Below are 15,191 nucleotides of genomic sequence, written 5' to 3'. Positions count from 1 at the left end.
GATCTGATCTTTATGATTTCTTTCTTTCTGCTCACTTTGGGTGTTCTTTGTTCTTCTTTCTCTAATTGCTTTCGGTGTTATGTTAGGTTGTTATTTGAGATGTTTCTTGTTTCTTGAGGTAGGATTGTTTTGCTATAAACTTCCCTCTTAGAACTGCTTTTGCTGCATCCCATAGGTTTTGGGTCACCCTGTTTTCATTATTTGTTTCTAGGTATTTTTTGATTTCCTCCTTGATTTCTTCAGTGATCTCTTGGTTATTTAGTAGTGTATTGTTTAGCCTCCATGTGTTTGTATTTTTTACAGATTTTCTCCTATAATTGATATCTAGTCTCATAGTGTTGTGGTCGGAAAAGATACTTGATACAATTTCAATGTTCTTAAATTTACCAAGGCTTGATTTGTGACCCAAGATATGATCTATCCTGGAGAATGTTCCATGAGCACTTGAGAAGAAAGTGTATTCTGTTGTTTTTGGATTGTATGTCCTATAAATATCAATTAAGTCCATCTGTTTAATGTATCATTTAAAGCTTGTGTTTCCTTATTTATTTTCATTTTGGATGATCTTTCCATTGGTGAAAGTGGGATGTTAAAGTCCCCTACTATGATTGTGTTACTGTCGATTTCCCCTTTTATGGCTGTTAGCATTTGCCTTAAGTACTGAGGTGCTTCTATGTTGGGTGCATAAATATTTGCAATTGTTATATCTTCTTCTTGGATTGATCCCTTGATCATTATGTAGTGTCCTTCTTTGTGTCTTGTAATAGTCTTTATTTTAAAGTCTATTTTGTCTGATATGAAAATTGCTACGCCAGCTTTCTTTTGATTTCCATTTGCATGGAATATCTATTTCCATCCCCTCACTTTCAGTCTGTATGTGTCCCTAGGTCTGAAGTGGGTCTCTTGTAGACAGCATATATATGGGTCTTCCTTTTGTATCCATTCAGCCAGTCTATGCCTTTTGGTTAGAGCATTTAATCCATTTACATATAAGGTGGTTATCGATATGTGTGTTCCTATTACCATTTTCTTAATTTCTTAGTTTTGCGTTTGTTATTGTAGGTCTTTTCTTTCTCCTGTGTTTCCTGCCTAGAGATGTTCCTTTAGTATTTGTTGTAAAGCTGGTTTGGTGGTGCTGAATTCTCTTAGGTTTTGCTTGTCTGTAAAGGTTTTAAGTTCTCCATCAAATATGAATGAGATTCTTACTGGTTAGAGTAATCTTGGTTGTAGGTTTTTCTTTCTCATCACTTTAAATATGTCCTGCCACTCCCTTCTGGCTTGCAGAGTTTCTGCTGAAAGATCAGCTGTTAACCTTATGGAGATTCCCTTGTATGTTATTTGTTGCTTTTCCCTTGCTGCTTTTAATTTTTTTTCTCTGTATTTAATTTTTGATAGTTTGATTAATATGTGTTTTGGTGTGTTTTTCCTTGGATTTATCCTGTATGGGACTCTCTGTGCTTCCTGGACTTGATTGACAATTTCCTTTCCCATATTAGGGAAGTTTTCAACTATAATCTCTTCAAATATTTTCTCAGACCCTTTCTTTTTCTCTTCTTCTTCTGAGACCCCTATAATTCGAATGTTGGTGCGTTTAATGTTGTCCCAGAGGTCTCTGAGACTGTCCTCAATTCTTTTCATTCTTTTTTCTTTATTCTGCTCTGTAGTAGTCATTTCCACTATTTTATTTTCCAGGTCACTTATCCGTTCCTCTGCCTCAGTTATTCTGCTATTGATTCCTTCTAGAGAATTTTCTTTTTTTTTATGGTATGCAGGCCTCTCACTGTTGTGGCCTCTCCCGTTGTGGAGCACAGGCTCAGCGGCCATGGTTCATGGGCCTAGCCGCTCCACAGCATGTGGGATCCTCCCGGACCAGGTCATGAACCCATGTCCCCTGCATCGGCAGGCGGACTCTCAACCACTGCGCCACCAGGGAAGCCCTAGAGAATTTTTAATTTCATTTATTGTGTTGTTCATCATTGTTTGTTTGCTCTTTAGTTCTTCTAGGTCCTTGTTAAACATTTCTTGTATTTTCTCCATTCTATTTCCAAGATGTTGGGTCATCTTTACTATCATTACTCTGAGTTCTTTTTCAGGTAGACCCACTGTTTCCTCTTTATTTATTTGGTCTGGTGGGTTTTTACCATGCTCCTTCATCTGCTGTGTACTTCTCTGTCTTCTCATTTTGTTAAACTTACTGTGTTTGGAGTCTCCTTTCTGCAGGTTGCAGGTTCATAGTTGCCGTTGTTTTTGGTATCTGCCCCCAGTGGGTAAGGTTGGTTCAGTGGGTTGTGTAGGCTTCCTGATGGAGGGGACTGGTGCCTGTGTTCTGCTGGATGAGGCTGAATCTTGTCTTTTTGGTGGGCAGTACCGTGTCTAGTGCTGTGTTTTTGGGTGTCTGTGAACTTATTATTGTCTTAGGCAGCGTCTCTGCTAATGGGTGGGGTTGTGTTCCTGTCTTGCTAGTTGTTTGCCATAGGGTGTCCAGCACTGTAGCTTGCTGTTGTTGAGTGGAGCTGGGTCTTAGTGTTGATATGGAGATCTCTGGGAGAGCTTTCACCATTTGATATTATGTGGAGCCGAGAGGTCTCTGGTGGACCAATGTCCTGAACTCGGCTCTCCCACCTCAGAGGCTCAGGCCTGACACCCAGCTGGAGCACCAAGGCTGTGTCAGCCACATGGCTCAGAAGAAAAGGGAGGAAAAAGAAAGAAATAAAGAAAAAAATAAAATAATTAAAAAAAAAAAGAAAATAATTAACAATAAGAAAGTAATAAGAAATAAAAGAAAGACAGCAACCAAACCAAAACAAATCCACCAATGATAAAAAGTGCTAAGAATTATACTAAAAACAAACAAAAAACACGGACAGACAGAACCCTAGGACAAATGGTAAAAGCAAAGCTATACAGACAAAATCACACAAGGAAGCATACACATACACACACACACAAAGGGAGAAAAAGAAAAAAATATATACATATAAAAAAAAAAAAGGAAGAGAGCAACCAAATCAATAAACAAATCTACCAGTGTGAATAAGCTCTAACTACTATACTAAGGTAAACATAAAACCAGGAAAACATTAGAGGCAGAAAGCAAACCCCATGTCTACAGTTGCTCCCAAAGTCCACTGCCTCAATTTTGGGATGATTTGTTGTCTACTCAGGTATTCCACAGATGCAGGCACATCAAGTTGATTGTGGAGATTTAATCCGCTGCTCCTGAGGCTGCTGGGAGAGATTTCTCTTTCTCTTCTTTGTTCTTACAGCTCCTGGGGTTCAGCTTTGTATTTGACCCTGTGTCTGTTTGTAGGTCGCCTGAGGGCGTCTGTTTTTCACGCATACAGGACGGAGTTAAAGGAGCAGCTGCTTCGGGGGCTCTGGCTCACTCAGGCCGGGGGGAGGGAGGGGTACGGAATGCGGGGCGAGCCTGTAGCTGCAGAGGCCGGCATGACGTCGCACCAGCCTGAGGCGTGCCGTGTGTTCTCCCGGGAAGTTGTTCCTGGATCATGGGACCCTGGCAGTGGCGGGCTGCACAGGCTCCCGGGAGGGGAGGTGTGGAGAGTGACCTGTGTTTCACACAGGCTTCTTGGTGGCTGCAGCAGCAGCCTTAGCGTCTCATGCCCGTCTCTGTTGTCTGCGCTGATAGCCATGGCTCGCGGCGGTGCTCTGAATCCCCTCTCTTTGCACACTCCAAAACAATGGTCTCTTGCCTCTTAGGCAGTTCCAGACTTTTTCCTGGACTCCCTCCCGGCTAACTGTGGCGTACTAGCCCCCTTCAGGCTGTGTTCACGCCGCCAGTCCTCTCCCTGGGATCTGATCTCCGAAGCCCGAGCCTCAGCTCCCAGCACCGCCCCCTCCCCCAGCCCGGCCCCGCGGGTGAGCAAACAAGCCTCTCGGGCTGGTGAGTGCTGGTCGGCACCGATCTTCTGTGCGGGAATCTCTGTGCTTTGCCCTCTACACCCCTATTGTTGTGCTGTCCTCCGTGGCTCCGAAGCTTCCCCCTCCGCCTCCCGCAGTCTCCGCCCGCAAAGGGGCTTCCTAGTGTGTGGAAACCTTTCCTTCTTCACAGCTCCCTCCCACTGGTGCAGGTCCCGTCCCTATTCTTTTGTCTCTGTTTTTCCTTTTCTCTTTTGCCCTACGCAGGTACGTGAGGGAGTTTCTTGCCTTTTGGGAGGTCTGAGGTCTTCTGCCAGCGTTCAGTAGGTGTTCTGTAGGAGCTGTTCCACATTTAGATGTATTTTTGATGTAGCTGTGGGGAGGAAGGTGGTCTCCATGTCATACTCCTCCATTTTGAAGCTTTCTCTGTAGACTTTTTAATGATGGCCATTCTGACTGGTGTGAGGTGATACCCCCTTGTAGTTTTGATTTGCATTTCTCTAATAATTAGTGATGTCAAACATCTTTCCATGTGCCATTTGGCCATCTGTATGTCTGCTTTGGAGAAATGTCTACTTAGGTCTTCTTCCCATTTTTGGATTGGGTTGTTTGGTTCTGGGGACTTGTTTACTCTTGATTACAATGCAACACGTTGTTAAAGGGTCCAAGGGACACCCTAGTGGTAGAAGTATGTTTGACCTTCACCTCCACCTTGGGCTGGTGGATCCAATTAATTCCATGAAGCAACTGCGGGCCAATCTGTTTCCAGATTATTGGTTTAAAAACCACTTCATGTTTGTTTGCATCTGTCTTTCCCTTCAGAATGTTCTAAGTCTTTTCACAAATAATGGGATATGTATGTGTTTAGAATCTCTCTCACATATATCAAAGGTAGGAGATATTACTCAATTTTGTAAAAACAAAACTATGGAGCAGAGAGCATGTTTAGAATATTAATATAAATTTTAATCAAATACAAAGTTTAGTAACAGAAGGCTGAGACTCATGACCTTATGCTTTCTAGCCCTAGTGATGCCTTCTCAGAGTCAGGGGACATTTGACTCAGACCAGCCCTGTCCACCTCCAGAAGAACTGGACCTCAAGCTTGGGAGTAGAGAAGAAGGCAGTGAAGAAGGTATGACTCAAAGGCTGTCCCCCAGTATACAGATGCCTGCCCTGAACCTCCAAATTCTCATGTCTCCCCACATCAGTGCCCCTGCAGGACTTAAGGGTTGGGGGCAAGGGAACTGCAGTGATTCCCTCCCCGTCCAAGCGTTTCTGATGGCAGGCCTGGGTGGGTGTTAATCCAGAGTTTGGTGAGGCTAGATGGATATAAGTGGGGCAAGTGAGAACTTCCAAATCTGCTTTGGGCTCTTGGTATTAAAAGCCCTGGGATTTTAACTCAGAGCCCTGAGGTTGTGAGTTTTATATCTCACTTGCTTTAGATCCTGGATTGCCAACCTGGCAAATGATGGAATCACCTGGGGAGGTTTAAGACATACCATTGCCCAGGCTAGTGCTTTACTCCCAAAGATTCCCATGTAAATGGTCTATTTGGCCTCAAACACCCCAGGGGATTCTAATATGCAACCAGGGTTTAGAATCACTGCTTTGGAAATATTTCAAGGGCTGATTTAATCAATTCTCCCATGTTTTGCAGCCCTATATGTTCCTGTCTGTCAAATTGGATATTTTCATCCATCTGTTTAAAAAACGTAGGGCTTCCCTGGTGGCGCAGTGGATGAGAGTCTGCCTGCCAATGCAGGGGACACGGGTTCAAGCCCTGGTCTGGGAAGATCCCACATGCCGTGGAGCAACTAAGCCCGTGAGCCACAACTACTGAGCCTGCGCGTCTGGAGCCTGCGCTCCACAAAGGGAGAGGCCGTGACAGTGAGAAGCCCACGCACCGTGATAAAGAGTGGCCTCTGCTCGCCGCAACTGGAGAAAGCCCTCGCACAGAAACGAAGACCCAACACAGCCAAAAATAAATGAATTAATTTTTAAAAAAAGCATATATATATGCTTTAACTACACACACACACTCACACACAATACAGGCAACCAACCTCTTTCTGTTCGGCTTCCTTTCTGGAAGCTAATTTATAGCTCTATTTTTTTTTTCCTCTAGAAATCCCCTGCAATTTCTCCCTTGCAGTTGGCCTGTAATATTTGCAGTTGGTGTTGGCCGTGAAGACACACAGAATTACTTAGTAGTTTTCTGACTTTCCTTTCTGGTTTAGGATCTGAGATTGATTTGCTTGATTGTTTTCATAGAGGTAATGACATCATTTGTTTTTATTTCTATTTTTGAAGGTGAAGATATTTGCTCCTAATGTTGAGCAGATGCACATTATTAATCACTTGAAAGAGAGCCCAACAGAAGAGCAGAGAAATATGCCGGAGGAAAGTGCCAGGAGGGCCCATGGGGATGTACAAGACTTGGCAGACCTGAACTTCAGCAAGCTTGATGCAGTCAGGATACCTGGTGAGTGAGCTGAAAACTGTGAGGCCAACTGTTCATTTTTATTAATGCTCCCTGACTTCCAAACCGTCTTCCTGAAAGAGTGGTGCACGTTCAGCTACCATTTTGAACCTCTGTTCCAGGCTCTGGGTCTGCAGCACATGAGAAACACTTGGAGAATTTTTAAAACCTCCCAATGCCCAGGTAACACCTGAGACCAGTTACATAGGACTCTGAGGGTAGAAACAGACATTAGTGGTTTTTGATACTCCCCAGGTGATTCTACTATGTGGCTGAGTTTGAGAACCAGTGCTCTCCCTAGAGGGGCCAGTGGTTCTCAGGCATGGCTGCACCTGAACTTACCTGGTGGGCTTCAAAACCATCAAGGCCTGTGGCCTTAGGGCCTGGATTTTGGAATTAAGATTCCTGGATGATTTTTATATGCAAGCAAGTTTGGGAGCCACCAATCTAGACCTAATGAGTATACGAATCACCTGGAGATCCTGGTACACTGCAATTCTGATTCAGCTCCTAGGTGACAGGTGGCACGAGGAGTGCGGCTGACAGTTGGGCTCTGGGAATCACAGTGGAGGACTGTTTCTGGACCTTTTCTGTGCAGGAATCATTTATAAATAGGTGACTCCATCTTTTAAAATAAAAGATTGATTTACAACTATAACTGTCTTAGATATTTTTGATTTCTTTTAATTGAGTTCCCTTCATAAGGAGCTATATGTTATATACTTCTTTTTCAAACTCAACAGCTAAAATCAGTTTTAAGATTTTTTTTTTTTTTTTTTTTTTTTGCGATACGCGGGCCTCTTACTGTTGTGGCCTCTCTCGTTGCGGAGCACAGGCTCCGGACGCGCAGGCTCAGCGGCCATGGCTCACGGGCCCAGCTGCTCCGCGGCATGTGGGATCTTCCCGGACCGGGGCACGAACCCGCGTCCCCTGCATCGGCAGGCAGACTCTCAACCACTGCGCCACCAGGGAAGCCCCTAAGATTATTTTAAACGTTCACAATATTCTTGATATTTTGGGAGGCAATTTGGAGATGTCCCACAGTGAGAACTGGGGGTCATTGTTTTAGATTAGGAGTGTGTTGCTCCTAACCCTAATATGTGGATACTTATCTATCTAAATTGGTTGCTTACTGCTCCTTTACATATACAGTATTCCAGATATCTATTGCTGTGTAAAAAGCAGCACCAAAATTGAGTGGCTTAAACAGTAATTTATCATCTTTCCTGTTTCTGTAGGTTGACTGGGCTTAGCTGGGTTTGCTTAAGATCTCTCACGCAGTTGCAGTCGGGTAGTAGCTGGGGCTGCAAAACACCACGATGGTGTCTTCACTCCCATGTCTGGTGCCTGAGCTGGGATTGGCTGGCGTGTGGCCACGTGGCAGTCTTGGGCTTCCTTATAACCCATAGACCTCAGGTACTTAAGTTGCTCATGTGAGAGCTGGCATCGCTCAGAACAAACGTTCCAAGAGAACCAGGCTTTCCTTTTACTATCTAACCACAGGAGTTCCTCAGCATCATTTCTGCTACATTCTATTGATTAAAAGTGAGACCAGATTCAAGGAGGGGAGACTATAAAAGGGCATGAACATTGGGAGGCATGGATACTGGGACGCCATCTTTGGAGACTTGCTACACATTATGTGTGCACCAAGTTTATTATGTATAAACAAATTGAAATATCTATTTACAAAACCCCAGGGAGGGTGAGGGAAATTATCGTATTTGAGCTGCTGGTGTTTTGACAATTTATTCTTTTCTTCCATTGCAAATAGGTTTGCCCTAAGACAACTTTATAAAGATTATTGCCTGGCAGGTCTGATGCTAAAATTAGTGTGTTCACATCTAAGACAGTATTATTTGTAAATCAATAAAAAAATTACTGCTATTTTTAAAAAACTCTTTTATTCTAGCACATAAAAAGAGGTTTTTGTTTTTAGGAGAAATGAAATTATCTCAAATGCTTTAAAAATATATATAGTTCTACTTTGTACCAAACTTGAAATATTTAGCAAAAATTAGCATCATGATGGGTATTCCAGCTTGCGATTCAGAATTTCATACTGTTGATGCAAAATGTTTATTATTTTTATTATTATTAGGTTAATATAAACCCTTTATGTCTGTCTATAAAGTCCACTTGCTACAAGGGCTACACTGAAGCCATAATGATTAGGTCTGTGTTCTAGCATTTTGCACCAACTTTTACAAAAACGTCTCTGAGCCACTTTGACATATATAGATTGCTATCCTGACTTTAAAACCAAGTTAATGAGGGACCCCCCTGGTGGACCAGTGGCTAAGACTCTGGGCTCCCAATGCAGGTGGCCCAGCTTCGATCCCTGGTCAGGGAACTAGATCCCACATGCCACAACTAAGAGTTTGCATGCTGCAACGAAGATCCTGCGTGCCGCAACTGAGACCCGGTGCAGCCAAATAAATACATAAATAAATATTTTTTTAAAAACTAAGTTAATGAATTAATCAAATCATTACCAACTCCAGAAGACTTTAAGGAAATGCTCTTCTGCCATTTGATTCACGTGTTATTGCTCTTATATGCCTTAATTCTTTGCTTAAAAATTAATTGATCATAGGTTCTGCCTCAAATAATCCCAGGCCCCCTGTCTTTGCAGGTGGTTTTGGGGTGACCCAGAGCTGCACTGTCAACAGTTCTGTAAAGGACATTTCAACCCTTCTGCTGCGCTAAGAAGCCCATGAGCTGGTGCTGCCTTTCCCTGTGCTGGCAGCTGAAACCTTCCTGCCTGTGAAGTCACAGTGGGTCAGGATAATATTGTGGATGGAGAAGAAAAGGATGAAAAGTTTCCTGTCAGGTAAGCACTCTCCTGTTTCCCTTCTTCCAGATGAATATGTGTGACTGCTTTTCTAATAGCTTAACAAAGTATCTTTCATGATGGGGCTGCAGTATTTGGTGATTGGCCTTAAGGTCGGGGCGGCCATGGCAAGGGGCTGTGGTTTAAAGTGATAAGACCAGGTGGCATTGAACCATCGAGAAGACGTATTCTTACAAAATACTCTGGCTTAGTCTGTAAGGAAACAGTTTCAATGTAGCAGTCCTCTTGTATGATGTCATTCAGCTACATGGATCCACTTGTGCTTACTTGAATTATTTCCTCTTGACCCTAGTCCATATAGCCTTCCTTTCTCTTACTAACTGGGTATTTCAATGAAGCCTCATGTTGGAACAGATTTCTTATGTGCACAGTGCTTGTGAGCTTTTGTTCCAAATATTGTAGTGTTTGAGAGGCTGGTGTGAGCTGATAATTTTAACTCTCTTCACAGTCATGCTGTCAGGTGCCTAAGAAACATTTTCTCCCCCTCAGTTAGAGCTCCTCTTCTGATAGGTTTGCTGATGCAGACCCAGCCACTGCCACCCAGAAGCCTAGATGCAAACACAGCTATGGGGATGTGAGGGAATCCTGCCAGGATACTACCAACGAGATGGTGCAGACATGTGCCTTCGTGGCATGGTCCCTCGCGTGAAAATCGTGATGGAATGGGGAAAATGATGTGGGGAGTGCTTTATAATGTATTTGAAAAGTGATACTTCACAGTCTTTGGAAGAAATTGTTCAAGTAAAAATAGTTGAGCTCCAACCAATTGAATTACACATTTTACCACTTGATGATAGGTGCTTTCAATGGGATCATGACTCAACGATGAAATAACTGTCATCGAATTATCCAGATATCCGTGGTTTCTAGACAAGCACCTTGTCATTTTTATTTTTCATTTGTTAAAGTCAGAAGCAATACTTTCATGCCGTGTTTTAAACAGTTGGGCATTGGGCCATTGCAAAGGCTTTTTACTGAACCTCCAGGTTGGCTTCTATATGGGCACCAGCCGTCACTGGAGTGGGTTGACTTGTTTTTAGAATTAACTCCAACAAAGAGCAAGGAGAATTTTTTAAGACAATGATATCTGAGTGTAGATATCTGCATTAGCAACTGAACTTGGCGACTAGACAAATTTTCATTATTTCTCTGAAGGTATTTATTCTGTCTGATTCAGATAAAGCCATGACACTTGAAGCATCATACATTCTTTTAATGTGCTGTGCAGCTGTCAACTGCTGGGCAGGGTTTCATCAGGAGCCAGAGTAGTGGCTTCTGAAACACCTGCTTTGGATGCCTTTTGAATGGTCACTTTCTGTGAACTATCACTAAGCTACTTTTTAAAATGTAGGGTAGGAGAAGAGAGGAATAATAGGGCAATTTCACTAGTGCATAATAAAAACTGCAGTGCTGCAGATAGATTTCAGTGGTGGGAAGAGACCCCACACCATGGTGGGTGCCCGCACGCACGTGTGCAGCTCTCCTGGAAGGAAAACAGTGCATCTGGTCGTGATGTTTCCTCCTTCCTTCAGTTCCCTGTAGCTTTGCTCCATGCAGGGCAGTCCTGCCAGAATTGACAAGGAAGATACACCCCGACAGTTCCTTTGTTGTCACAGACTATATTCTCCCAGGAAGAACTGGGGCTATTTATTCACATGCATTGGGCTCCCTGGTCCCTGAACCCAACTCAGGCTCCAGAAACTCACATTCCCACCAGGGGAGGAACGAAGGAAGCACAGCTGGCCCAGAAGAGGTACAGAGCACTTTCTTTGTCCTGTTGCTTGTCTCTGTACTCACTCTAGGTTGTAAGCTCACGGTTGTAAGGGGTTTTTGCCTATTTTGTTCACTGCTCTAATCACCTGCGCCAAGAACATCCTCTGGCACATATTAAGCCTTCAGTACACATTTGTTGAATTGAATGGACACCCACCATTTACTTCACATCCCCAAAGAGGTTCCCCTACATAAACTATCACAGACCTTAAGGCGGGCCCAGTTTTCGTACGGGACTTATCTGTCTGTCTGAGATATTTTTTAGATAGGACTTCAAAGTAAATTTGTTATAACATATAAAAATTCCCTTTAAACTCACATTCTCATTTTAAATGCCTGGGTTAAAATGATTACAGCTCTTTGGTCTGTGGCAGCTCTAAGCCTACTGAAGATATCAGTTTTACTTAATGCAATGATAAAACACACCGTTTATAGACCTCAAGTGCTACAGGGCAGAGACAGTTCTTCAAGTGGAGGTAATGTCCAGTTTTTCTGTATCATTATTCTACCCTACAAAGCCACACGAACAGGAATGGAAGGCATTCAGGATGGGACAAGTTGTGCAGACAAGAGAGAACATAGCAGGCTGGAGGCTACTATCTTAATTGGGACCGCTTTACAGGGTTGGTACTTGGCTGGCATCTGGGAACTTGGCACTTGACCCACTCCCTAACTGATAAAAATGATCCACTTTGCCTAGACGGTGCAAACAATGTGAATTATGCTGAACACCTGCTTTCCTTCTTGGAGTTTGGAATTATCATTGTTGCTGGGCAGAGGATGCCTTCCTGACCAGCTGCTTATAAAAACCTTGGGTGGTAAGTCTCTTCCCAGGGCAGGAACATTGAACACATTTTTTTTTTTACATCTTCATTGGAGTATAATTGCTTTACAATGGTGTGTTAGTTTCTGCTTTATAACAAAGTGAATCAGTTGTACACATACATATGTTCCCATATCTCTTCCCTCTTGCGTCTCCCTCCCTCCCACCCTCCCTATCCTACCCCTTTAGGTGGTCACAAAGCACCGAGCTGATCTCCCTGTGCTATGCGGCTGCTTCCCACTAGCTATCTATTTTACGTTTGGTAGTGTATATATGTCCATGCCACTCTCTCACTTTGTCACAGCTTACCCTTCCCCTCCCCATATCCTCAAGTCCATCCTCTAGTAGGTCTGTGCCTTTATTCCTGTCTTACCCCTAGGTTCTTCATGACATTTTTTCTTTTTTACTTAAATTCCATATATATGTGTTAGCATACGGTATTTGTCTTTCTCTTTCTGACTTACTTCACTCTGTATGACAGACTCTAGGTCCATCCACCTCACTACAAATAGCTCAATTTCGTTTCTTTTTATGGCTGAGTAATATTCCATTGTATATATGTGCCACATCTTCTTTATCCATTCATCCGATGATGGACACTTAGGTGGTTTCCATCTCCTGGCTATTGTAGAGCTTCAATGAACATTTTGGTACATGACTCTTTTTGAATTATGGTTTTCTCAGGGTATATGCCCAGTAGTGGGATTGCTGGGTCATATGGTAGTTCTATTTGTACTTTTTTAAGGAACCTCCATACTGTTCTCCATAGTGGCTGTATCAATTCACATTCCCACCAGCAGTGCAAGAGTGTTCCCTTTTCTCCACACCCTCTCCAGCATTTATTGTTTCTAGATTTTTTGTTGATGGCCATTCTGACTGGTGTGAGATGATATCTCATTGTAGTTTTGATTTGCATTTCTCTAATGATTTATGATGTTGAGCATTCTCTCATGTGTTTGCATTGAACACATTTTACTGAACTTTTCTCTCCTGGAGAAAGGAACACATTCACCTCCCTCCTCAACCTGGAGGGAGGGAGTGTTGAAAGCCTATGCAGGGGTTTCTCCAGACTCTGCCTGTATCTTATTCTCTTGTGGATCCTGTGTCCTTTCACTATAGTAAATCTTAACCATGAGCACAGCTATATGCAGAGCCCCATGAGTTCTTTTGGCATGCACCCAAATATGTGCCTGGTCTTGGGGGTCCCCCAGATATATGCTAGAGCACCAGGGGTCCCCAGAGTGGGCAAAGGTATGCCTGGGGACTGAGGCACTTTGGCTCAAGGTCATGAGTATGTGCTGAGGATGCAGAAATACAGAGAGGGAGCTGGAATAAACCTCTCTCTGTGAGCTAGAGCCTTTGTCTCAGTCTCATGGTGGATTTTCTCCTTGGCCATCTGGCCTGATCCATGTGGAGGACTCATTTGCCTACACACAGGGCCTATCACACTAACAGTGGGCTGAGCTGCATCCTTCATTGTTGTACCCAAGGGAAAGGAAGGGAAGAAACAACCATTTGCCACAATGCCTAGACATCAGATCAGAGCTGCCGGAGTCCCATCTTGGGCTTTCTCAGGATAGAATAGCTCACAAGCTGTCCTTGCTCCCCAGCCTCGTGGAAGGAAGAGATGCTAGCTCAGCTTTAACTCTCTCATTCCATCCAAAGTCTCCACCAGCACTGTGGCCCTAGCTTTTTGAAAGGAATCATCTAGAAAAGAACGTGGGGAGCCAATCTCTCTCTTTCTCTCTCTCCTCTATCATTTGTATGTGGTAAGATGGGGGTGGGTGGTGTGCAGGGTTGTCAGTGAAGAGGACCCTTGAGCTCTCTCTACAGACCCATAGCCCCCCATATTTTCTCCTGCCTTCAGTTAACTCAGTGGGCATAATAGCCAATATCAAGGTCACCTTGAGTGCTGTTGTCCCCCTCAGGAGAGACTGTCTTCCCCAATACCTGCTGTTGGTCCGAAACAAGCTTTGGGGGTGTTACAAGTTAAACTGAGTCATATTAAGGTTTTTTTTTAAAGAGTTTAGTTGAGCACAAATCGATTTGAATCATGCAGTACCCAATCTAGCAGGTAGAAAGGGGATCTAAAGAGCTGTGCAAAATGAAAGACTTTTATAGGCAGAAGGGAGTGGAAGCAAGGAAGTTACACTAGGCAAAACAAAGAAACAAACAAACAACAAATTGGTTATTGCAAGGTTCCTTTCCTTAGGGGATGGCAGGGGTCTATCAGGCAGATTACCTAACTAGTGCTGATCAGAGATTCCTGATTTGCTGGTTCAAGATTCCATTTTTGGAAGAGCCAAAAGTGTAATTCAGTTAGTCTCGATTTGGTGGATATGGGCTTAGCATAACTCCATTTGGGGTTTGTTGTCTTGTTTATAACAGGGGTTATCTGAGGATATTATTAATGGCCCTCAGATCTTGACCCTAGAAACTTCTGAAATGTATCAAGATAGGATAATTAAATTTAATCTCAAGGTCACGGTAGAAACCACCTCTTCTATCTCCTCTTTTATCAACCTTGTTCAAATTTATAAGTGTTACCATGATGTGTCCTATGGAACAATATAATCCATGTAATACAGAGCCAGCAGTAAAAAATTCTACCCATTTCTAAGTAGTGCTTCTGCTACATTCTATATATTTTGATATGTGGTATTTTTGTTATTGGTTAGTTCTAAATGTTTTATAATTTTCTCTGTAATTTCTTTTGTGACCCAAGAGTTATTTAGAGGAATGTTTATTACTAAACACTTCAGGCTTTTCTAATTGTCTTTTTAATTTTGATTTTTAACTTGATTACATTATGATTAGAGAAAATGATCTGGATGATCCAGTGCTTTGAAAAGTTGAGACTTGCTTTATGCCTAAGTATATGGTCAATTTTTGTAAATGTTCTGTGAGATTTTTAAAATATTGTGAATTCTCTAGTTTTTGAGTACAGAGTCCTCTATATGTCCATTAGATAAGACATGTTGATTGTGTTTAAATCTTATATAGTCTATTTATTTTTGGTTTCCTTGAAATATAAATTACTAAAAGAGAAATGTTTAAATTCTCTCAGTGTAGTGTTGGATTTATCTGTTTCTCCTTGCAGTTTAATAGTATTTAGATGCATGGAAGTTTAGAATTATTTTAGTTACCTAGTGACTTGAATTTATCATTATTATCTCTTTTCTAATAATTCTTTTTTGTTTAATATTAACATTTATTTATTCTAGCTTTCTTTTGTTAATATTCCATCCACATTTCCCCTATATTTTTTACTTTCAACTTTTCTACATCCTTGTGTGTCTTGAATAAAGTATATAACTGAATTTTAAAAATGCTTTCTAGGGACTTCCCTGGCTGTCCAGTGGTTAAATCTCCAATCTTCCAAT

The 15,191-nt window shown here is 42.5% G+C and overlaps 1 long non-coding RNA gene across 2 annotated transcripts; it reads left to right on the top strand.

Moving 5' to 3' along the window:
* The first annotated feature begins 4,900 nt into the window (after positions 1 to 4,900).
* Positions 4,901 to 11,887, top strand: LOC115843045 (uncharacterized). Of its 2 annotated transcripts, XR_009559786.1 has the most exons (4): positions 4,901 to 5,011; positions 6,190 to 6,361; positions 8,994 to 9,191; positions 11,686 to 11,887. It is a non-coding gene; the product is annotated as an uncharacterized lncRNA (long non-coding RNA). The 2 variants fall into 2 exon arrangements; XR_009559785.1 differs by lacking the exon at positions 4,901 to 5,011 and having other exon boundaries at positions 6,108 to 6,361.
* Positions 11,888 to 15,191: the final 3,304 nt, after the last annotated feature.

The sequence above is a fragment of the Globicephala melas genome, chromosome 18, assembly GCF_963455315.2.
Source record: "Globicephala melas chromosome 18, mGloMel1.2, whole genome shotgun sequence".
Lineage (NCBI taxonomy): Eukaryota > Metazoa > Chordata > Mammalia > Artiodactyla > Delphinidae > Globicephala > Globicephala melas.
This window is presented reverse-complemented; position numbering and strand designations above follow the sequence as displayed.